Source organism: Conger conger, chromosome 1 (assembly GCF_963514075.1).
Source record: "Conger conger chromosome 1, fConCon1.1, whole genome shotgun sequence".
Classification (NCBI taxonomy): Eukaryota; Metazoa; Chordata; class Actinopteri; order Anguilliformes; family Congridae; genus Conger; species Conger conger.
Window position 1 is genome coordinate 64036679 of NC_083760.1, and position 26065 is coordinate 64062743.

The 26065-nt window shown below is 41.4% G+C and overlaps 1 protein-coding gene across 2 annotated transcripts in view; it reads right to left on the reverse strand.

Moving 5' to 3' along the window:
* Positions 1-302: 302 nt before the first annotated feature.
* The window catches only part of cdk14 (cyclin dependent kinase 14), a 139653-nt gene continuing 113890 nt past the window's right edge, over positions 303-26065 (reverse strand). For both annotated transcript variants that reach the window (XM_061263847.1, XM_061215568.1), the window contains one exon: positions 303-3810. The gene's annotated coding sequence lies outside the window, so the exon portion shown is untranslated. The remainder of the gene's footprint in view (positions 3811-26065) is intronic.

The window sequence follows — 26065 nt, forward strand, 5'->3', positions numbered from 1 at the left end:
ATGATCGGATTGTCTCACTCTCTTACTCAACTTATACAGCAACAAAGACAAGACAATTATAATAGGTGAACCAAGTATCTATAAGGAGCAATTACGTTTGTTTAAAGTGAATGGTAATCATAGTACCATGCAATTAAAATAGCTTGGACAAAAAAGAAAGTCAGCCAGCCTGAACAGAATACATATCAAATCTTGGAGGAAATACAGATTTGGTATGCTGTAAATGACAAAGGGCTATGGAAGACTGTGTGTATAGATTTCCAACCAACTTAACGGAATGCAGATGAATAATATACTCCACATTTTTCAGCATTAATAAACTTTATTTCAGGTAAAACAACAATAAACAACATTTACAGAAGGACATTACATCTTCCATAGTAACATTACATACATACTGTAACAAATAATGCAACAGCTACTCTACCATATATGGAGTTTAAGAGTTTATAAAGTGACTGGTAACACTTCTATGTTCCAAACCGCTTGTCAAAAGTATGTATTTTCAGTGCATCATACAAAAAAGAAAATATGCAAGTGAAGCTTTTAAACTCGAAAAGGAGGATTCGGTGTTCAGCGCAGCAGGGATGCACTAGAAGACCAAGGTCTTTCTGAATATACACGTCTATGCGATAAGAAATCAACAAGGCCAAAAATATATATGAATCCTCCATTTAACAGCGTAAAGGGGACATTCGTGACCCAAAACGCAACATTTTTAAGCGTCACCATTACATTTTACAGGAGGCTTTTTGCCTCAGCTATATACAGCCTAAACGGTTTATAACAAAGGTTACAAAATGATTAAATATTCACAGATGAACATAAGTATCCAATAATAACATGTGGTACGGACTACACATTCCATAACATATCCAATATAGCAAACCGGGGAACCCAATGATTAATTCCCTTAAATATTAGCCTATATAGTTTCATGTTATAGCCTATTTTACGGAGATAATGCAAGAGCCAATGATTACGCTAAAACGATGATCATTTTAACCGTCACAGTGCTAATGTGTATTCCTACAATCCTTGTTATTTTTATGTAGGCTATTCTTCGTACTTCATTGACTAATCCTTTTGAGAGGACACATTTTTGAAAACATTCAAGTTCAAAAGGACCGTAGTGCTTAAAAACTCAACGCAGCAGTCACTGACATACAATTTTCCGTATTTGCCGATGCAGCTGCTGCCAGATCAAAAGGAAATGCGATAATATACTAAGAAAGTGTGCTTAACGTATAAAAATAATTATTCAGCTGCTAACACTGCCCGGGTCCGGGAATCTTTTAAAGCCTTAGTGCCTTAACGTACAGTCGTTCTCTCTTTATCGCAGCTCTGCCACACTATTGAACACTATTAAAGGCTGCTCTCCCTTTATTTAAACATATCCATACTTGTCAAGGATTAAACTGATACACAATTCGCTTCAAATATGTCTTATTCATCCCGCATCTTACTGTTAAAGCGCTTTCCTATATAGAAAGATTCCATCGCCACCAAGTTTACCTTCACGCACAAGTGACATTAAGGACAATTCGGGTGCAAAGTGACATAACTTTAAGATGGAATGTTGAGCAAAGAAGATCTTTTTAAAAGTGCATTCTTAATAGAAAAAAATAATTCCAACTATTTCAATTAGCCTTTGCTCTGCATGTTATCCATACGATAGTAACACGATTAAAGCTGTACCCACAGCCACAAGGCAAAGGGTTTTTCCCCACCAAGAGCGAAACCCCTAAACTGAAAAAACTGCGGTGTGTAAGCGCTTTCAATATGTATGTATAGGCCTAGGTACTGTACATGGACATATTTGAGTCGGCTATTAGAGCGAAAATACCTGCAATGTAAGTAAAAATGTAAAAATATTGTAATTGCAGCAGACTGCAATATGGTGGAGAAAATAAAATGGCAATGTAGTAAGTGATCTCTGCCAGGTGTCACCCCCCTGACCATAAGGAGTTTCAGGACGAGAGCATTTGTACATATCTGGGATCTCGATAGGACTATATGTCCCAGTTAGTGGTACATATGTATATTATAGCTCCAAGTATTTATTATATATAAAGGGGGGGGGGGGGGGGTTCTCTCTTGAACAGGTCTGATTCAGTTAAGCTACAGCCCTACAGCACATTTGAAGCATTGCTTATATATCCACAGATCAAGTTGATTTCAACATTCTCACAGAGAGACGATACTTGGAGCAAATCAATCTGTTGTTCTCATTTCAGCAAGTGTCTCCATAATAATAAAGAAGGATCCAGATTGTTAATAAACATAACGCAGTACCATTAAAACAAGTTATAAACTGATAAATCAGTCTGAGATTGGTACACACAAGAGGCAAAGCGCAGAGAGAGTACCGTAGCAGCATGGTCCATCTGTGGAAGAATTTGGTTGAGTATAAATAGTATTTCGCTCTTCAGGGGTAGCGGTCAGGTGACAGATAAGGCCTTGTGATGAGGCCCAAAGAGGGTGTGGCTTGTAACTGGTAGCTGAGAGACTGGCGAATGAGGGAAGACACTAGTGAACCCTGGCTCCTCCCAAACTCCCTGCAGGGGATCAGTGGCCCCTCCCTGTCTAATGTAATTCTCACTGGAAAAGCTCAATAACCCACACATGTTCATTACTGCGAAATAAAAAAAGACTTAATTTGAGAAAGACTAACTGAAACCTGAGAAGGGAGTGAATTACTGCATTTTCAGTCCTGTCTTTCAGAGGACAGTTATGGAATGAAAACTCAGGATGATTGTCATGCGTCCCTTATCAAAAATGAGAATTATTACAACTATTACCACTACCATTAATAATAATACAAGTGTTACATTATAAACACAGATTTAGGTTATCGAGATTTTCCAGGTCAGTTGTTTAAATCTAAAGGATCCATGTATTACCTACATGGTAGCACCAATGCAAGTGTATTGCCCATAACATGTTAACATACAGTACACACCTGTGTAATATGTACGCAGGGACGCTGCACTGGAAGTACGGTTCAACACAAGATAACATCGCATTCAGCAGAACTGAATGCAACCCGATCTGTGGTCAATGCAATGGTCCTGTTTGCACTGTCCCTGTAGGTGTGAACATGCACCATCATATACCAGCAGCTCAACTACTGGCATACAAATAATGCACTATTATTATTATTATTATTATTATTATTATTATTATTATTAGTTAATACTACTACTATTACTACTACAACTACAAATTGAGCATTTTTTTTACAGTGATGTATGTGGTGATGTCATTACAGAGGAAGAATGGCAGACTGTAGAGGCTTATTATATACTTTTTTGATCCCAAGGGATAGCATCATGTGAAAGAATTATTGATAACATTCTCCTACGTTAATGAGTCTGCCCCTGATAAGACTTACAGAATGAAGTAAAAGCATGCTGACACATGCTGTGTGTGTGTGTGCGTGTGTGTGTGTGTGTGGCTGTCTTTCTGTCAGCGTGTACTGTGTGTTTCTGTGGACATGATATAGGAATAGATACATACACTCACTGTGCATCAACATCCGTTCAGCTAGACTCTTTTTAGTTACTCTTTGTGAATTCAATGTCGGCATTCAAACATTGCCAATACTTCAGCGATGTACAGCAATATTTTCTTTTTGAAAGTGAATCAGCATTTCACATGATCGATTAATCTGAGGAGTCTGTCGTGACCACCAAAGTGCGTACCATTGAAAATGTCCTCTGAAGCACGTAATGAATTAAACAGAAAAGGTGTTCCCATCCAGGCCATTCAGTCCTCATCCTCTGTGCCTGACTGTTCTGAAGTCGCAGTCTGAAACAAAAGGAGACACAGACCCATTCAATGTCAAATTCTATCAACAACATCAACATTAAATTCACATTGTAAAAGAATAAAATAAAATGCTCAACCTGAGCAAATGTCTGTAAAACCATTTGCTGATGAACACCCCACACAACAGATAGTGCCACTCAATATGTGTTCTGCAGCTCCCTTCCATTGACAATGGAACAATTTATTTAGTCAAATTTTAAAACAAGGTAATTAGCAGGTGCCTTCTGGCTGCAGACTGAACATAAGATGCATTATTACTGATATTCACTGTTCTGCAGCCCTACCACCATCACTGGAGTGGTCAGAGCACCACTGGCTCTTATTAGGACAGTGTGGCACCGTGGTGAAGGTGGCTTCAGCCCGGAAGGTGAGTGGCCATATGCAGAGTGGTAAACACGCCTCCCGTTGTTTTTTTATTGAGAGAATCAAACCAACACACATCCTGACTCTGGCTGGCTTATCCTTCCTTAAGCTCCGCTTTCCTGGGGTGACCATACCGCATCCATGAATAATGTATGTTTCTCTCTCGCTCTCTCCCGCTCTCTGTCTCTCCAGCTCTTAGAAATCAGTTCCTGGCGGACATGTGGCCGTGCATGCCAGGAATATAGAAAGAACATCTTGGAAAAATGCCTTGACCAGACGTGGGATGGTATGACAGAAAATAAAAGATAGCCACCAGTCAATGTGTTGCCAGATAATAAATGCAAACCCCTCACCCCATTTCATTTAAATTCGTTTTATTCTCATTCGCTGAATTCATTAATATGGAGATATGGTCTCTGCTGATTATGAAAGGAAATGTATACTGTAGGAGTCTTGGGTTGCAGGGCAGTGAAGCAAAAAAAGGGGAGGAACAGTCTAATGCTCCGGAATATTCTCCCACATGGTCTTTCAGCTCACTACAGTCTGGAATGGATTTGACCTTTTTATCCTTCTCACAGTGACTGCAATCACAGTATGAGAGAGAGTGAGAAAGAGACAGAGAGGGGGAGAGAAAGAGAGAGAGAGAGAGAGAGAGATAATCCAGGCTTATTAGCAAATGATAAACCCTTACGGTGTGATCTTGTCCGTAAATTTAGAGTGAGAAGGTTGTGAGATGAGGGGAAAGAGAAAGCGAAACAACACTGTAGAGTGCAGTGTTGCTCACTGCAATGAGTAATCATTTATATTTTACTTCTGTTTATACTGTCACCATTACACAGAGTATTGCTACTGCAACATTGTACATTTATTTGTCTTAAGCATTTCATTACAAAATGACAAGCCTAGAAGGGCCGAATGACCCATCATCATCATCAGTCATTCTTACGTCATTATTATGGATATATTATTACAATAAATAGTGGAATCGCCACACATGAGATCACTGCTATTGATATGTGAGCAACTGTTACAATGCTGTATTGGAGAGAGAGGAGCGAGAGAGAGAGAGAGAGAGAGGGGGGGGGGGACAGTACACAGAAGCAGCGACTGGTACAGAATGTAGAAAGAGCAAGACAGCGCCGGAGAGGCATAGAGACGGAGGGAAGGAGACAGAGAGCGGGATGGAGGGAGAGGGGGAAGGGGGGAAGCCTGATGAAAAGCAGGGGTCGTGCTGTGCAGGTGAGAGACCTGTGAGGAGGAGCTCTGTGTGGGAAGCTTCTCGCACGCATCAGCAGACTTGTGGCCATTGATTAGCTCATGTTAAACCCGCCACCAAATGAGGCTCCGGAGACTAATTAGAGCGAGGCCCTGTCTGCTCAGGCACCCCACGGACACCTCATTTGCTCTGTGTGGGTCCTCGCGGGAGCCCGCATTATCTCTACAGCTGTATCGTGTCTTCCATTTGCTATTATATTTATTTGATTTATTTTCTCGCTGCACACTCTGATCCAGGATGACTTACACGGCTTACATTTTAACATACGACATTATTCATTTGTACGGCGGAACATTTATTGAAGTGATACAGGTTAAATACCACACTCAGGGGTACACACCCAGTGTTCTGCCTTGTATTTGAATCTCAAACCTTGTGTTTACAAGTGTGCTACTATGCTACAGAATACAAATGGAATTCACACCTGATACATGGTACATGAATGTTTGAATGTCTATTGCAAAATCTGATAACCATTAGCGAAATTAAGTAAACAATATTTAATAAAAGGTAAATGGAAGAGCACATTGCAGTTAGGTTGAGCCCTTGGTGTGAAATAAATCAAGTACTTATTTATTTTAAAGTGTGAATGAGACCAACTCTGAAGCTCAGAACGAGCCCACAGCGAGGACCCTGGATAAGAAAATATAAGTCCGTCCGGCTTGACTGGCCCCCCCATCTATGGTAAAAATGATTAACAACTGCATGGTCTATGGTAGTCTGCCCCAGAGTCTAATACAGTATCTCACACTGAGAAAGTCAACAATGGAATTTGTTGTTTCAGGGCCCGGGCTTAGTAAGAACAGATGTAGTGTTCCGCTCCAATGCCATCAAAGAGGAACCACGTCCCTGGCCCAGATGGAGCCAATGGGTGGGATCTGGGGGTGTGGCCATATCCAATTTGGCCAGCTGCTCTCTGCGGCACAATGGCGATTGGACACCGGACCTGAGCACTTTAGCCCCGCTAAAAAGATATCATTAGGAACTAATACATGCTGAAGACGAGGGGGCAGACAATAGGACTAGTCTGTTGTGCCAGATTTAGAAAATGGAGCCTGTCGGAAAGCACAGGCGACATCAGAAGCCTATCTCTGTGCGGCCATGCACCTTTCACAGAGAGGAGGGGAGGGACAGGGTCAGGGTGCTTTTCCCAGCTGCTGGGGGAAATCTCTGCCTTTCAGTGCCCATTTCTGTCTCTGACTCAAGAAAATGTAAACAGAGCCAACACTAATAGTGAAAGGGCACCTAGGCTTGTTCTTTGAAAGCATAAAATGGAGTTTGGTTAGATGTTCTATGCAGTCAGTATTCTTACTTGTTTGATGTGGGTGAATGAATGTACCATTTACTCGGTGTGGTACATCAAACTAACTCTTAATTTCTGGGACCAAATTGAGGTGGCCTTTACATTTTCTCATCCTTTAAATTTCCTTGTCCAGACTTGGCGCCTTGAGTTCAGACCGCCTTTTGCTTTCACAGATTCCATTTTGAGAAACGTTTATAGCTTGCAGCTCACAAACTGATCTCATTCTCTCCAATATTTCATGAAAAACAAATGGCCACCATTACTGAAACTATTCCATTCAATATGTAGAATTGTGCATTTGGTTGACTGAAGCAAAGGTCCTGACTGGAATATTATAATGGTATCTCTTCATAATTGCAATCACAAAAATATGTACTAAAATCACGCTTTATTTTATTCATGATTTTAATCTCAGGGCTCACTGAGATTAAACAAAAACATTCCATAAAAAGGTACCACTTAATAAATGTTATATTCTGAAGTTGGAAAAAGAGGTAAAATAACACCCCATTTAAATGATACTCATGTGATCTCAGTAAGAACCACAGACACAATCTAATTTGAGACAGGATTTTTGCCAGCTGGAAAACTAGCAGTGGCTGGGCTTACTGAAGCGAGAGAGGAGAATTGAATGAGAGGGGAATTGTAGGACATATCCTGAGGATTTCTGCACCCAAGCTAATGGAAACAGCATGACTTCACGCTCTGAACAATCCTCTCTGGATAGACTCCTGTTCATTCTGTGTGTCTTCACAAAGGCACACCTGCTCAGCACTGATAAAACAACAAAAAACTATTCATGACAAACAATGGCAATTTTTTGGTTTAAAATTAATTATTTGAGTGGTATCAAGTACAAGAATGTGTCATTATGATTTGGATTTTCCCTGATCAACAGGCAACAGTGGTTGTTATTGTCTAGGTGATTACCCTTTCTATGGCCACTGGCATAGGTTTTCCATTATTTCAACATGCATGATCCATTCATATACTTTATATTAAGGGGGGCTCATGGCCCTTTTAGCCTTCTTCTCCTGTATGAGGCCTGTTACAGTACATCTAATACCACTTAATTAAGTCGCTGGGAGTGCCATTACGTCCTTCCCAATGTATTTTCTCAGCTGAGGAAAAAAAAGCTGACGTTTATTAAGCCCATCTTGTACATGAATAACTTTGAAGAACACAGGCTTATTTAATTCTTAAAGACATAAATTTAATTAAGAATCTGACTCCCCACTGGATTTAAACAGCATTAAAAGTTTCCAGTCGTTAACATCAGGAATGTGGCATTTCAGCCAGTACTCGTGCGTTACCATGGCCACCAATGATTTCAGTGATCCATTGTCTTGGGCAAATGTTTCCATCATTACTGTAATTATAACTTCAACACCGTTCACTGTGTAGCCACTGTGCATACAGCACTCATCTTACGAAGGACTTGAAACAGAAAACCTAACAAATAAGTGGCACAAATGTTCTGGTTTGATATGTTCACCCCATCGCACCAAAAGACCCCCATCTCCACTCCACCATAATGTCTAAAAATATTACAGGATGTGTAAAATCACAACATGTGACGCTTTATTAGGATGTATATTTAAAAAAAATAAAGTCCAAAAGCTACTGATTGCAATGCTACCCCAGCATTTTCAGCCAAATACAAAGTATTCTGAAGAAATAATTTTGCATCAAAATGCAGGGAACCATATTTACCCTGCAGATACAGTACTGCAGGGTCTCCCTCTGAGAACACAAAAGGCTAGTGCACTGTACTTTCACTGGCGGTGTCTGACTAATTCCTGTCCCATGTCTCCCACTTTCCTTTGAAAAGACACAGTGTTCAAGGGTCAGTGCTTCCCAGAACTCAATATAATTTTCTGCTCACTCCATGGCAAGATCTCATTCAAACATCTGGAGCCTCTTCTCTCCGGAGACCGAGACCTGTTCTGAGCTGTAAACAGCTTCAAACGGCTTTAAACCCATGGAGCGTATTCAATCATCCATCAATCTCACTTATTAGTCTCAAAGGCAACCTTGGATTAGTTTCTACAAAAAACACAGGGAAAGTGCATAGTTTATCAATCCTCCATTTAAGAGACACACTTGGGTGTTTTCATTCTCTGTCTTTTTCACATATTTCGGAATTAATTTAAAGCAGAAATTACTTTAGAGGCATATCTTTCTCAGAAATGTCAAACCATTATTTTGAAAGTGAGAAGTTACGCTCTGATAAATCCTCAGCACACATACACTGGTGGACCCAGCTGTGTGGTGAATCGGTTTAATTACTACAGTATTTGTAAAATGTCCAGGGTACCAAGAGCACACATTAAATCCAGAAGTTTATTTTTGCTTATTTAATACGCAGCCAGTGGAGTTGACTTAACCAAATACCTAAAACTAGCAATTCGATAATCAACAAAGTATGCTTTCAAGTCAAAATAACACGACTGTAAGAGTTTTTTCAGGCCCGGTATCCTGAAGAGAAGCGTGTCAGAGACTGGGAAAGAAAAACACAGAATGAAACAGTCTATCCGTCAAGGCCTCGAAGCCTGCTCCGTTATGGAGACAGTGTCAGAAACCAGTGGGTCTGAGCTGCGAGGCTGGACGGCCAAGGAAAACAAAGATATACATGAACGGGGGAGAAAAAAACGCTACGCTCCAGGCATTCTTTGAAGGATTATTTCTTAATTAAATTTTGGTCATGATGCAGGGAGCAATGGCTTTGGATTGAAAAATATGAAAGTGTGTACAGGATGTGACAAGGAGAGCGGATAACTGGGCAGGCTTGGGATTTTGTGTTTTTGATTAGGAAAAGTTAAGGCATCTCTTGAGGTGCCAAACATTTATTTAACCGAATGCCAGAAGAGCTTCAAGGATAATGCAGCTTTTGAAAGAAATTAAAATCTTGGTGGGGGAGGTGGTGTTGGAAGGTAAGGAATTCTCTTTACAAACACCCCATTGCCCCTGAGAAAGACTTGGTCACTGGTAGACTTTGGCTTGAGGCTCCCAGGCCAATAGTGCTGGAATCAGTTAGGGACCCACAAAGGGGTTGCAGCTGGATGGGTTGTTTTAACCCACTCAGGACTCAAAGCTAAAAACCAACAGAAAATAATGGCACTCCACCTTTTCCCACCACAGTCATTAGCCACAGATAATGACTGCATCAACACTCGTATTCTCTCCGGGACTGAGGTGGTTGGAGGGTTCCTGTTTGTGAAGCTTAATGCTCAAGTTTATCATGTTCAGAAATCTCTATATGATTTGCTGGTGCAGGCCATGAGTTTGAAGTACTATCAATTTTGGGTGACTGACCCTTGTCGAAAGCTTAAACCAGAAAAAGTGGGCTATTAACACATTCATATTTGTCACACTGGTATAAAAAAAATCTTGCATTTCTTAGCTTGTATTGCTTAAGACCTAGAGTGTAGCTGCACAACAGATTTTCCTGTCTCATGGATGTACAATTGTCTTAACGGCATTAAATATATGAGTAATGTTTAATAATTAAACATCAGCCTCACCATACTTCCCATATGTGTCTGCACTGAAAATGTCAAAACACTGCCGTGGAACAGTAGTGTAACCGGGCATTAGCAGTCCAGGGAGTAAGTCTAAAAGACTGACAGTCCATGCTGGTGCTGTTTAAATGTCTGGTGTACACTGTACACCATGAACAAGTAGCTGTGTGACATACTGGTTCACTGAATCTATATGCAGTTCTATATTGTAGGGTTGAATTCTAGGTCAGGCACCACTGTTACATGCTTGAGGGAGGAATTTTACCATAATCAGTAAAATACACGCAATGTATATGAGTCATCCTGGGAAATAGTCTGAGCGTGTTTTTAAAATGTCTTAGCTACAGCATAATTTCCTCTTGTTTTAGAATTACCCCAGGGTGAGAGGTCACGTCGACTGACCTGTGACCTTTTGGTTCAACGGCATAGTACAGAGAGCACACCTTGAGTTACTGCTGAATCAGTGTGTTTGGCTATAGCCCTGATTAGACATGGACCTGCAATGCGTTTAAGATTCAGCAGTCGGTAAAAGAGAATTTTGACTGCTTCGCTTTTCCATGGCTCTGAAGCGAAATAAAAATGGTAATTTTTAAACATACTCAGCTCTGGAAACCTAAAGAGATGCTAACTTTACCTTCAGGCTAACAGAATAATTTGCTTCTTCCACAAGAGAGTTGCACCCGGCCACCGGCCCATTACAGAAAACAGCGAGTGCTGAAGATACAGTACATGTGTTTCCCATTTCCTGCTGTCCTGGCAAGGAGAGACTAACTGTAAAACCTTCTCTGGTGTCAGCGATTTTATGCCTGTTATCAAATATTTTGACTCAAAGCAGTAAGCCTGTGTGGAAATACTCCCATTGTTTAACTAAAAGTGCTCACGCATGTAAGCACAGACCCACATGCACCCACATACACAATACAGTATAGCCCTGCACTTCAGTAGGATGGACCATCACAGACACTAATACGTATTAGCTCATAAGTATAAAGGGTATACTTAAAAGGGTAGGTGGCTAACTGGCAGAACTGTTTTACCAGTGAGACATAAGATAACAACTGGTGGAATAGCATGATACGCATTTACTGCATGCACAGGTGCAAATCATTATGTTCACATACTTCCTGGTTGCATTAGGAAGGCACTGTGGACATATGAACATATGAGATTCATCCTTGATGTATGAAAATACTACTGGTCTTCACTGGTCTATTTTGTGAGGTAAAACAGAATATATTACTGCAAAATTTTACCTTCAGACTATTTAGGTACAGTAACAGTCCGTCATAATCTGTTACGTACGGGCTGTACCCTGTGACAAAATGGAAAAATCAACAAACCCTTTTTTTCATATACAATTGATTTCCTTATTTTGTAAATAATAACTAAAACAAAACTGTCTCCACCTTATTGTAAATCACATCACTTTTAAGTAGTAAAATACTAATTTCGTCGGGAGCAATTGGGGATTAGGTGCCTTGCTCAGGGACACTTCAACACAGCGATTGAACCAGCAACCTTCTGGCTGCCAGAAGACCGCCCGTACCTCCTGAGCTACTGTGACCCCTTTATGAGCTCCTTTTTGTACAATTACACATTACAAACATTTATTGCCTTTTTTGTAGAACAGATAAAATACAATTTTCAGGTCAGTGAGAAGAAAAACTCATGAAATGTTCAGTAAAACTAGACATGATATTAAACAATAATTTGCTATCCGGCTTGTTAAATCATATTGGGAGGGGGTCTCTCTATGAAGTGTAAATTAAAATATGGAGAAAGAACTCATTTTGTATTCCTGGAAGACAAATAAAGTCCCAACTTCACAAGAATCTTTTATGTTCATTGCTCTCTGCCTTTTGGACAGAAATGTCAAAGTAGATAAAACAGTTTCTCAAGAGCCTCCCATTAATGGTACCTAGGACATTCTGGGGCTTGTAGAGCAATCGTTTTAAGTGGATCAGTTGACAGCGTTTATCTCTTCATCAAAAGCCTGACAAATGAGTTTGTGTCATGCTTCTTGGTGAGTCTATAATTGCATTATTGCGTGCCATTCATTCTGGTTTTGTGCAGGCAGCCATCTTGAAAATATTTGGAACAGGACAGATTAACTTACAGGCAAGAATATTTTCACATGTCATGAATGCCTCGAGTAAGCATTCCTTAGATATTGGATGACAGCTTGAATTCAGTTGCTGACCTTATATTAAGAGAGGATAACATGCCATTTCCTGAGGAAGAATGCACAGTGCAGAGAAAATGAAAAACAGGGGCAATAGAGAAGGTGCATTTTGTGATTGTGGTATGCTGGCTATCTGCACAGACAATCCGCACACACTCATGACTGTTAAACCAAGCTGCATTCATCCCTCAAATCCCTTGTGTCTTCAATGAAAGTAAGTGGATTTCATTTCAAGTTCAAATGCAAACACCTTTTTGCAGGAACTCTCTCAATAAGACTAATATGTTGTGCAAATTCACACAGCTGCACTGATCCAACAGAACCCAGAGGCATTACCCCTGCGGTGAGGGAAAACCTATCCGCACACAGAGAGCAGCGTCTCGGCGTTAAAACACTCTGACACTGACTCTGACCCGGTCCACCGCATTTTAAATGTCGTCCTCTGCACACGCCAGCTGCAATGTGCTTTGATGGACAGTTAAAAGTTTAATTTTTTTGTCGCTTACACAACATGGGTTTTGGCAGTCAATTAAATTTACAAAGGATTTGCTAGTCAAATGAAGATGAAGTCCCTTACATTCTCCGTTTTTTTCAGTGGAGGAAAGGAGTGTGCCAATTCACGACTCTCTGTACAGATGGAAACAGTTGGGACTCTAGCCATGCAAACAAAGTCACTCTGTCTTAAGCAATGTGTTATCATCAAAATATAAAAAATGTTAAGAATAAGTGTTATTGATATAGTCATCTCGGTGACAAAAATACACAATTTATCACATTCTACCACAATCCATACTGTACCATAGTACCATACTATAGTAATTGTGGCAACAAAAAAAGAACATTTATTTACAGCGCTTTTCTGCCTCACTGGATATTACAAGGTACATTCCAAACCAGTTGAGAGTGAGACCACAATATTATTACTATAACTATAACATTCTAGGGGTTAGAGGGAGTTATCTCCCCATAGTGGAAATAAAGACACAGCTACTCTAAATCTGTGTGTGCCGCCGGCTATGACTAATGCCCAGCCTCGCCCTGCAGCCACTGCATGTTCAAGCTGTCTTACTCCGGGCTATCCCAGGGTGCACTGCAGTCACCGCTCTGGGGTTGGACATTGTTCCTCACAGCGAGAGCGGAGAATCCCCACATTAAAACACGGCACAGGGACAGACAATCTGCCTGCACAGGCACACAGGTACGGCAGTGTGTGCCCTTCCCCACTGATGTGTTTTACAATACTGAGGGCACTTATTATACTCGTATTTCCCCTGAAAATAAACTCTCTAATCATTATTAGGGAAGATGTTCAAAATTTTTATTACCCTCTGTATAGGATTGTTAACAACGTTAACCTTTTTGTGGAAAAAGTCAGAAGTCAAAAGTCAGTCCTGTTGGCTACTACTTTGAGTTTACCTAGTTCATGAAATATTTATGGATTGCTAGTATGTCCAAACAAAGGGTTTTATTACAGGCAAACTGGCAGGTAGACTTTTATGGGAAAGCTAACAGGAGCACAGCTGCAGATGAGCGTGGCAGGAAACAGAGCGGAGAGGCAACTTGTGACGGTCTCCCCCGGGAGCTTCCCCGGCCCGGTGTGGGTGTGATTACAGCGCCAAGCTCTCGGCTCATGGGCTAGCGATGTGTTTACTGTACACACGAGCAGAGCGAGGGGAGGGGAGGGGGGGGGGGCAGAGCTGCATTACTCCAGGCAGAACAGGAGGGGGGTCAAACAGGATATCACACGATATGACAAGCCCCACGCTGCGTCACGACGCTCCGCCGGGTCCCGCATGCAAACGAAGCCGCAGACAAAAGGTTCTCCGCTGCGTCTTCCGTGAAGTTCACACACCTCCATCACCGGCGGTCCTCCCGCATTATTTGGAGTCAAGCTGCATTCTTCGGGGCTTCTGTCAAGATGCTACAACGGGGTTCAGTCTCTCCCCTGGAGCAAAACTCTGCCAAAGACCTCCTTTTCACTTAAGCTGGTGTCTGCGCTGGAGCTCCTCGGAGGACTGCTCTATTTATTTTCTTCCTGCGCGGTCAGGCCCGGAACAGGGATTTTAAAGGCACTGATTGTGACTATGTGCAGAGGCTGGTTTGGGCTCAGGTCAGCAGGCTGGGCCTGAAGTGTAACTGGAACAGATGGCCAGGGCCTGCAGGTGTCCTGGCTCTCTGTGAGAGGGGTGAAGAGTGCTGAGGGGGGCAGGGGGCTTTGTGGATACACAGATTAATGCCAGAAGACGGGAATACTGAGACCCAGACAGGGCCTGAAAATGGAAGAATGCTGAAACTTTCAGCTTCCGAGACAAAAATCAAAATTTTTTAGAATTTTTTCAGTGAAGCAAAAAGACAAAACACTGATGGATGCTGAGACCTGATGTCAATGCTATAAAACTGTGGAGCAGTGAAATCTGAGCTCGCTATGATAAAATAGACTCTGAGCAGTAACCCTTCCAGTAACATAGAGGGACATTCATACCCTGTTCAGTAACAGAATTATCTAATTATCTAATAAAATGTGTGTACATCACACAGGGCAATGCAGTCCGCCATTCTCATCAATCATTACGGAGTGAATTTCAAGGTCATTTTCTCCTATGTTTAAACACTATACATTACAGTGCGATGCTTCCGAACTCCAGCTCCATAAAAACCACACGTCGGGAGGCAGTAAAGCGTACAATAATATTATGCACATTCATATACATTTGCATACGTATGTATGCCTACAGGATTGTAGCCGTTGCATTATTTATCTTCCACAGAAAAAAAGTTTACATCAAACACACTGATCAAGATGTTCCATTCTGTACTGTATGTACTCAGCTGCCAACAATGAGATCCGTTTCAAACCGCGAGTTTCCATTTAATTACATCAGATTTCCTGAGTACACCGGGGATGAAAATACATTCTCACACATGCGTGCATACATACGCAACGAGCCCACAGTGTGGTGGGGAGAATGACGGCAGAGTCAATGCACCCTTTCGCCACAGAGGTTTATCACCAGCGCAGGACAGTTAAACGACTACCCAAAGTAACTGCCCTCAAATTAGATGGCCTAGCTGTTAATTAAGTTCTGTTTTCTTCCATTGGGAGGATGACATTTGGTAAACGCAGGTCCTCAAGTACAGTGCTGTGTTAGTTATTCTGCTCTGTAAATGTGTGCGTGTGTGTGTGTGTGTGTTTGAACATGAGTGTAGATGTGAGTGTGTGTGTGCATGTGCATTTGCACGTGTGTTAGTAGCTATAGGTGGTATATGTGCGAGAGTCAGCTATGCAGTTTATGGCAGTTTGAGAAAGAGATAGTGAGAATGAGAGAGAGCGAGAGAGAAATTCCAGGAATAATCCCCAATTATAATGTCATTTCCCGATCAAAAAAATAAAAATGCGCAATTCTATTAAGGAGAAAGACCAGTAGCCAGATCACCCACATCAAACATATAGCAATACACATATTTAGTTATTTATTATTATTATTATTATTATATTCTGATTGAGTTAGATCATGGATGTGTGCTTTGGCAATAATTACATTTGTATTTCATGCCAATAAAGCAACTTGAATTTTAACGTAAGAGATTTGAGAGAGATACTGTCCCAGCAGTGACTCTCAGAAGTCAGGGTTTGTGTTTGGAGTTGCCCCTGAGAGGCTGTGTGGTTTCCTCCGCATGTGTGGAGCAGCTGTGGAGAAGGGGTGAGAGAACGAGGGAAAACTTCCTGTGCGGACCGCACCCTGCTCTGCTCTCCTACTCCAACACAGACTGGAGGAATGAGGGATGCAGTCACACTGAAGCCTTCCTGCAGTGGACACCCATAATGATGTGGAGAGAGAGAGAGAGACAGAGAAAGAGAGAGCATGAAAGAGCGCGCATGAGAGAAAGAGAGAGATAACAAAAGAGAGAGAGAGAGAAAGAGAGAGAGAGAGAGAGAGTGCGCGACAAGGCTCTCATGAATTAATAGCTTGGCATTCCTCAAACAATATTTACACAACAGTAGGTGACTGGCACATACTGTTGCATTAAATATGAAACCATACAGACATTTTCATGCCATTATTTACAGATGACATTAGTGCAGGGTATAGCAAGGCATGCCAAGAAAAATTTAAAAGGGTCATAGTCCAGGTCTGTTCATAAACATATTTTGATAAGTTTGCTGAATATAACATGGAGCAGATAAAGCCACGATTCATTGTCTGGCCAAAAATGTCAGCATTTTAGGATGCTCAAGCTTAAAATTATTAGGAGAGGAATATAAAAACAAAGTCAACACGATATGACTGGAATGGAGCTCCCTCAAAAACATGGTGTTGATTTTTGTAATCTGTCAGTATCAAGCACCTTAGTACAAATGTGTTCTGTCAAAACAATATGCACAGGACTAGTCTGGAGACACACTTGGGCACTTCAAATCCTGGACTGAGCACCACACTAAAATGAATGGGAATGAGCATTTTGTCACTTATTCATTAATAAACCACAGGCAGCTCAGTTCACACCAAGTGGCTGACTTTGTGAGCAAGACTTAATGAAAGGTTTCTTCTTTTATATTCATCTGGGGCACGTCCTAAGGGAGGGACCAGGGAAAGGACAGCTTTTATTCGACTGTCAGAGGGAAACGCAGGCACAAAGCGTAGCTGAGAGAGGATCTACTTTCTCTATTATAACACTGTGGCCGGAGAAGGAATCCCACAGCTATTTCTGTGCGCTTCATATGCAAAGTGCTGTGCGCTGCTGCTTGTGAGAAACATTTCAATTTTGTACTAGAGGAGAAACAGTAGTACTAAAGCTTAGTACTAGCCAGGCATCATAAAAAAAAAACATTACTACATGCACATTTGGTTACTGCCACCAAACAAAAGTGGAATACCGCATGTGAGTGTTGCATACTAAGAGCACCTCATATCAATTTTAAATGCGAAGCGTGTTGGCCAAATGAGATGTGGGGTGATTGTGATGTATTGTGTTGACAGAGCAGCGATTAGCTAAATCTTACAGCCTGCAGTAGTCTGATATGTTCCCCTTTGATGTTGTTCTGATCTTTCAAAAGACACCTGCCAGATTTCTGTTCCCCAGAAAGTAAAGCAACAACAGCAGGCTTTGGTCAGCAGCCACATCCAGCAAAGTCTCTGAGGGCCGCATGCACCTCTTCATGCCAGAGGCTCATCTCTTCTAGATCAATAGATGGAGCTGGGCTGTTTTTATTAACGCCCGCTCTATTTCTGGAGGCCAAACGCATTCCCCAAGACCTCTGCTTCGGCACGAACAGGCATGAGCATCTACCTGACAAGACCCTACCTCCCCGGCTGTCTGATCAAACCCCTTCTCTTATTGGCTCACGGTAACCGTAGTTACAGCATGCCACGGGGCCAGGCTCGCAATGATCTGCACACGAGCCTCCATTTTGAAATCCTTGAGCGTCTCAGCCAGCGGTTATCTTGGTTTTTGCTCATAACGGAGACGTTACCAGAAAGCTTAATTTCTTTTTTTCATTTTCTCTGTGAAAGTAGGACTGGATTTGACATGAATGTGGTGTGCAAAAACAAACAAAAAAGATATTTGCACTATATGCACTGTCTGACAAAAAAGGCTTTGCAATCACAAATTAAGTCAAACATCCAGTGACAAGGAAGGTTCTAGTAATTGTAAAGGAGCTGTTTTTGTTAATCTTACTCATGCCTTGGTTGTCTGGCAGATGCTGGCAGGGGCTCAAAATGCAATAAAGATTTAAACAAGCCCTGGATCCTGTAGACGATAAGAGACTATACCAGCGGCTATAACGGCTCGGATTTAAATTCGCCCTCCCTATTGTGCATAACGTCTAGCAATCACAAAGGCAACGTGCCCTTGTCTTTCCTTAGTGAAGGTTTTGATCCAAACAGCCGAGATTCACAGAATTCCCGTTCCCTAAAGAACAAATTAAATCAATTATTCTGAGGAGGGATCTCTGCTCTGATATGTGCAACTCCGTGGATTCTGAACCCAGAGCCAATTGTTCTGTCCAACATGTCAGGGCACAATGAGAGGTTACTTTGCAATTCATAAGGGACATTTGATTTCTGGCATTCTGCAACTCACTAAATGGACCGCTCAACTTACAAAGGCACTAGAAGTAGGGTGGGGGCAAGCCGGCAAGATTTATGTAACAAGACATAAACCAAGTTTGTTACGGAAAATGTGGATATTTTAAAAATCTCACTGAATGTGCTTTGAACACTTGTGGTCTGTAGATAACACAGCATTGCCCCAGCTTTATAAAAATGTATTAATATTTGTGTAGGGTAACAAAGTTATATGTAGTTCTAACTTGTCAGCAGATGATTTGTTTTTCAAACCATAAAAATAAAACATAATACGATTATTTAATACAATCACCCAGGGAACACATCTTTTCAGTCATTATTTCTGATTTAGCTGCAGTCGCAGAACAAAAAATGAATACAGCATATCCCATGATTCACTATGAAAATATCAATGAATAGACTAAAGACCGGTGACTACAAAACCAACAGGCCACACCATTAGCTGTTAAATGCATTGTTAACTGTGTCTTTATAATATAATTGCATTATCAATGCAATGAGGAACAGGTCTGGTGTAATCTAACATGACTAATTTAAGCAATGCATTGTTCATTGAACATGAAAACCATACTTGATTCACCACAGAAATAAATTATTCTTGCATAATCACACCAAAGCATGCAAAATCTGAATTCACACTGCAAATGCAATTGGCTAACATTCAAGACCAAACAGGTTCCAGTGGTCATGCCTCATAATTTGAACCACTTTGGTTATCAACATGGGCCTTTACAATACCACTATATAAGGTTTATTTCCCAATTCACCAATTTTCTCATTCTATAAGAGCATGTAATGTCCTCTCACAAAATAAAAAGGCAAAGCAAACATTCAGGCACCTATCAATGAATGTCATCAGTGATTAATGATCAAAGGTCATTACTGCTGTATGCTACAGCATACATTTGGCATGTCCATCTACCTTCCCTGGACCCTGAAACACCAGCTGCATTTCTACATTTTAAATCAAGTGAAGCATTCAGACTGTGCAAAGTGAACAAATACAGGAACCTTTTGTTCAAATGCAAACGGTGCAATGATACACTGTGATATGTTTTGCATATCATCAGCCCGTTTACTCAATGAGAACAGACTCACCCCCTTCCACACACAACGTAGGCTATCTCCTGTCTTTCCAGCTGGAGCTGTTGTCAGTCACTTTACATGTTTTTGAGTACAGAAGTACTGCATGTACTGCCATTTCAGTGATTTGAATTTCCGCCTCCCGATTTGGTTAAATTTCTCCTGCTCTCCTTCTCTCTGTGTTCCTGTTCCCTATCCTCTTCTTATGATGTCATCCATTTCTCCCCCTACTCCTCTCTTGACTTCACTCTCACCATCTTCTTTTCTATCATTCTCGCTTTAAAAATCTCCCTTCCCTCTTTCTTTCTTTCTCCCTGTCTCAAATATTGCCCTCAGAAGCCTGTTGAAGCTTGTGAGCAGTGTGGCAGCTGCTGGGGGCCTACAGTCCAACGCAGACACATGTTCCAGCCCCGTACACTATCCTGCGGTACCTTCTCCCATACACTACCCTGTGGCACCCTCTCCCATACACTACCCTGTGGCACACTCTCCCATACACTACCCTGCGGTAGCTTCTCCCATACACTACCCTGCGGTAGCTTCTCCCATACACTACCCTGTGGTACCCTCTCCCATACACTACCCTGCAGTACCCTCTCCCATACACTACCCTGTGGTACCCTCTCCCATACACTACCCTGTGGTACCCTCTCCCATACACTACCCTGTGGCACACTCTCCCATACACTACCCTGTGGTACCCTCTCCCATACACTACCCTGTGGCACACTCTCCCATACACTACCCTGCGTAACTTCTCCCCCACACTACCCTGTGGTACCCTCTCCCATACACTACCCTGTGGTACCCTCTCCCATACACTACCCTGTGGCACACTCTCCCATACACTACCCTGTGGTACCCTCTCCCATACACTACCCTGTGGCACACTCTCCCATACACTACCCTGTGGTAGCTTCTCCCCATGCCTCCCGCAGTCGTTCATGCCCCTTCACACATCTCTGAGGCAGGATGGTCAGCTGTCCATTCTCAGCCAGGTCAAGTCCCAGTCCTCTTCTTTGTGCTACATATAAGACAAACACTAAAGGTTTCTGTGGCAAGCGTCTGGAGCTATACTACTTGTGTACTGCAATCAGTTTTTAAAACTGCTCACATAAACCCAAAATAATTTGGTCCCCCTAGTGTTGCAAGAGGGGTTATTCAAGGTCTCAGCGTATTACAAAATGATGCCATCACACTCACGCATGTGTGTAGACACACGCACACACGCACCCACCCACACACCCACACACACACACAAATCTATTCAGTGTCAGCCTGGAAGTCAAAAAATGTGTCCTTATGAGCACCCGTCAAGCAGCCTTTGGGTTTGATATGAAAAGTGACGGTCAGATAATGAGCGTGAATAGTTAGGTTTTTTGAGATAAACATCCCTGTGGAGAGAGAGATAATCACTAGATAATCTCTACATATTTATATGACGTGTAATTAGCCAGTGGAAACAGAAGCAAAGTCTGTTCATCCTTCCTCAAACATCTGCACTCAATTAATTTCGTATATAAATAGAAGAAATATAACAAGAATAAAAAAAATTGTGTCATTTACATATTAAACCTTAATTAGCCTCAAGGTTCTTTTGCTGACTGAAGCTAACAGTTTTATGCAGCTGACTGCTTTTCTCTTCACCTGCTATGGTGCATTAAGACATAAAGACATAAAAAGGGGCTGTATACTTGTTACGTGTTGTGTATTATCAAAGTTGATTAATCCTAACCTAGCATAAATGCATAAGTATGTCATAAGTGACAGTTTTGTGAAAATGCTAGTAACACACACATACCCTTCACTCCCATAACTTAGTTGTCATAAACTGTGGTTGGATTCAGAAAGCTGTATTTTAAACCAGCGGTGTAGTTTTTCCATTCATGACAATCTACTTAACTTGAGCTTCTTAAGTAAATATGCACCTTTACACATACAGTAGGCAACAAGCAATTTTCAGTGGCACTGGAAAAGGTGTCCGCAAAAGCAATGCAGTGTGAAGTAAATTCATACTGTATCAGCTATACAAGACAAGCCACTTGAATTGAGCATTAAATACATTAATAAGTAGTTTAAAAACGTACAAATAAAACGGCCATAAGGAAAAGCTACCAGATCAGACAAACAGAAGACATCAGATGCAGCTGTAATTTGCCCAAACAGGAGTCTACGGAGAATTGAACAGAATCTCTTATGAATTCTATCTGGGAAAAACATACAAGATAAATAAGTAAAGATTTGCCAAGTAGGTATCAAGTAATTAAACTGCATCTCAGACTGAGGGTTTGTGCATTTCGTTAACTCAGGTTTGTCTAGCCTAAAATCCAACAATAATTACACCCTATGCTCGTTTTCCAACACACATATTCAATTAGTGAACAAAAAGAAAAGAGCACAAAAGTCTTGCAGTGTACTGGGAAGGCTTTGGAAAAGGAATTGAAGGTTATTCCATTTTCTTTCATTTCTCATTCCAGCGGCAATGATCTGAGACCCTGCCTGAGAGAGACTGAAGTGGGATGAGAGGTGGAGGGCCTCTCCTTATCATGCACGACAGCACAACTTCAGGCATCAGGACTTTCAGCTTGTCTCTCTGACCTGCTGCCTACTCTAATTAGAGGCACGCAGTCATCAGCCGTTCCTGCAATCTAAGGAGCTTCCTGTCAGCCAAAAAAAAGGAACGTAACTCTGTGAAAGCTAAACTAGAAGTTGCATAGACTTTTTTGACAAGGAGAACAGTTATATTTTTGTCTTGTTATGAACTGAATTTCCAGACTTGATGAAAATCTTGTTTTGCATACACCAGCACTCTGGAGAGCGTATTGTCTAGTGTATTAATTAGCCTATTTTATGTAAGTATAATGATCCAGTGAATTTAATGAATTACAGAGTATGAATAACAATTAGGGAGGAGTCAGGGAAAAGAAAATCTGCTTGGAAATTTGTAGCATATTTACATATTAGAAGCACATTATTAGACAGATGCATATAACTTTTGCTTCATGGTAATTTATTCAAGATTATGCCGAAGTGCTCACTTAGCACTATATGTGTAACTTATAGAGTAACATCAAGCTACTGCTGAATAAAACAAACATATATATATATGCAGTATAACACCCATATGCCTTCCTGCTTAATGGTAAAAATGTGTTTTGAACATAGCAGGTATTCAAGATCTCATTCTCAAGGTAAAGGAAGTTTAAATAGATCCAATGTCAGTTTGGCCCAGAGCAGCTCCAGCTTTCTGTCCTCTATGGAGGAATACAGCTCCTCAGTGAATTGCTAGGAGGGAAAGAGGGCAAAGAATTGAAAGAAAAATGGAGAAGAGTGAGATGGAATGAGAGATAAAGAGAGTACACATCATTCTCTGGCTTCTCTTAACTTAACAGAAAGGCCTCTGTAGGGGCATTCCAACATTAAATAAAACTAAAAAGGGTGGGTTTGTGCACTAAATCTGAGTGGTGCAGGGGTAAAAGTGCGTAAACTATTTAGTTCCAGTTCTTGTCTTGTCTGAATCCTTTCGATGACCAACCTTTCGCCCTTTACCCCCAACCCTCAGTGTTTACATGCCACCTAGCCCTGTAATCCAACTGGAAAGAAGAATAGCTGTGCCCACAAACCATTACACTCTCCTTACACATCCTGCTCCAGTTCAGCTGGATCTGCTTACACAAACAATTAGAGGAGCTGGAGATAGCGTTTTAATGCCACAAGCCTGAGCCATAGCACATGCTGGATGTCTTTCTCATCTGAGCGGGACGTGTTGGGGAGCCATTGTCAGAAGACTTAGTCTGATCTCTAGTGCAGAGCAAGACTTTAAGAGCCTTATGGTGCAATCTCACAGGCTCGGGCGTACAGAATAAAATGTTACAGTTACAAGTTAAACCCAAAGCAACTGCTCAGGATGTGATTATATATAAATGTAGCTTTACCCGGTGGAAAATCAACAGTAAGGAAAAGAGAGCCCAAAGTAAAGCAAGTAAAATGGCTTCCTCTGAAACAGAGTAAACTGGACTCAAATTGCCAACTAGTTCAGTTTTGCCTGAAGCAATAATAATAATAGCCACTGTGTGGTGGCTTTCCTTACCGCAAGTTGTGCATCTATGGTATCTGGGACATGTTTAGCTAGGACAATCCCTTTTCCCTTATTCAATTTACCTGTTGCCAGAGACAATTTCTTCTGTCAATGGCTGCCCTTCACCTGCTGGGCACAGACTCTTCACCCTCACAGTGGTCAACCTTCCCCTGATACAGTAGGCACCGACTATTCACTCTCACAGTGGTCAACCTTCAGCTGATACAGTAGGCACCGACTATTCACCATCACAGTGGTCAACCTTCCCCTGATACAGTAGGCACCGACTATTCACCATCACAGTGGTCAACCTTCCCCTGATACAGTAGGCACCGACTATTCACCATCACAGTGGTCAACCTTCCCCGATACAATAGGCACACAGTATTCACCATCACAGTGGTCAACCTTCCCCTGATACAATAGGCACACAGTATTCACCATCACAGTGGTCAACCTTCCCCTGATACAGTAGGCACAGACTATTCACCATCACAGCGGTCAACCTTCCCCGATACAATAGGCACACAGTATTCACCATCACAGTGGTCAACCTTCCCCTGATACAGTAGGCACAGACTATTCACCATCACAGCGGTCAACCTTCACCTGCTGGGAAGAGACAATCTCTCTTCCAAGTATCTGACCTTCACCTGCTGGGCAGAGACAATCCCCTTTCTCAGCAACAGACCTTCACCTGCTGGGTAGAGACAATCCCCCCTCTCACCCGTGCAGCCTGAAGGCTTTTCATGCGGTCTCCTCGGTAACTTTGGCAGCTGCAGCACACAACAACCCCCCCTCCCACATTCAAGCCTCACAGCGGTGAGAGTGTGGAGTCTTGTTAGCCAACAGCCAGGCGTAAAATCACTATGCCATAGTCTCAGCACGACGAGTCAATCCATTTATTCTTTATGTGTGTTTTTTCAAAGGCACGTACCTTAGGGGCAGTCCAGGAGTTTTATTTTTACTCGTCTTTTTTAAAATTTCACCACTATTCTGCCCCATCCTCACAAAATACAGTTTATTCGTCTGTATTTTGAGACTGATTTTTTTAACAGGAGAAACACAATGCACCAACTTTGTTTTAAAGCGCTGCCTAACAAGACCCATATCAATATTTCATGGATGCCCTGGCTGTGCTGAAAGTGAGATCAAAATCACAGTCATAAATTATTGACAAAAAAGAGGTCAGGGTGGGGAATATGCCAAACCAAAAGGTTTGCATATACAGTACAACTAAATGAGCCTGAGGTTGAACATATTGTTTCTAAATTTGTATAGATTTAATGAAGTTCAAATTTAAGACCACATATTTATCTTGATATGTGAAGCTATTTCTTCCGGTGAGTGTTTTAATTTGGTACAAAGACTAACTCAAGCATAACAGACGTGAGTACAGTGGGCAGGAAACGCACATCGACTCCGGACACAATGCAAGGAAACAATTATTCCTCATCAAAAGATGAAGTATGTGCAAGCCGGTTCCTGGAGAATAAAACCTCTCCTTTACAGCTTTAGGTGATTCATTACAAAAATACACTCTGAGGAATGCTTTTATGGTGGTAAAAAAAGGAATGTTACTTCTAATGTGTCCATTCCTTGCAGTTCAGGACAAAAAAAGAAAACATCCATGTGCAACTGTGTAAGTGAGCAACATTTTACAACACATTCCTGCATATAACACATATATCCAGTAACATTTTTGAAAAAAGGCAGCATATAATAAATAACAGGGATAAGGATCTATATTTTATGTCCAAACATACAGGAAGACTACGTACTTATATTTCAATACATTTACTCTCATAGTTCAATGTTTTTTACTTGGCGATCTCCTTTTTTCTGAAAACCACAGGTGCCAAAAATGATTGGCACCCCTAATAATTATTGCAGAAATTTCACATTTTTCGAAACTTTAATTTTACTTTAATTTAAGTTAATATCAGTCTAAAGTAACTATATTGTGTCATTCCATCACTTCCTGTTTCACGAGCGTATAAGAAATGCAAAATCCCTTTGTCAACCATCAGCATGGGAAAAGCCGAAGAACTGTCAATTGAGAAGACACAGATGGTAATTGACCATCACAAGTCCGGTAATGCTTACAAAAAAATGCATAAACAGTTAAACATACCACATGTAAAACATGGAACGGTGGCAAACTTGCCAGATAGAGGATGCAAGGCATCGCAAGGACAGCAGTTTAAGAATTGCAGAGACTGGTTGTGTCTTGGGCTAACAAAGTAAAAAAAACATAAACTGGCACCTCCATACCAGCAAACTCTTTGGAAGGCTGGCCAAAGACTGGGCCCAATAAGCAAAACCTTACACACCATCGA